This window comes from Penaeus monodon, chromosome 25 (assembly GCF_015228065.2).
Source record: "Penaeus monodon isolate SGIC_2016 chromosome 25, NSTDA_Pmon_1, whole genome shotgun sequence".
Lineage (NCBI taxonomy): Eukaryota > Metazoa > Arthropoda > Malacostraca > Decapoda > Penaeidae > Penaeus > Penaeus monodon.
Window position 1 is genome coordinate 30,827,458 of NC_051410.1, and position 220 is coordinate 30,827,677.

Consider the following 220-nt stretch of genomic DNA (forward strand, 5'->3'; position numbering starts at 1 on the left):
CAGCTATAGTTGGAGAGGCATAAAACTAAAGCTTAAAAACGAAAATAGATGAATAGATAAATAAACCCATACTATAACATGCTAAAACTACTAAATAGAAACAATAACTTTAACAAAAAAAAGGGAAAAGTCTCATAAACTGATCTTAAATATCAGTCCACTCAGTATAGATTATCTTACAAAGAAAGACAAACTGAAAAATACATTTGTAATCAAATCA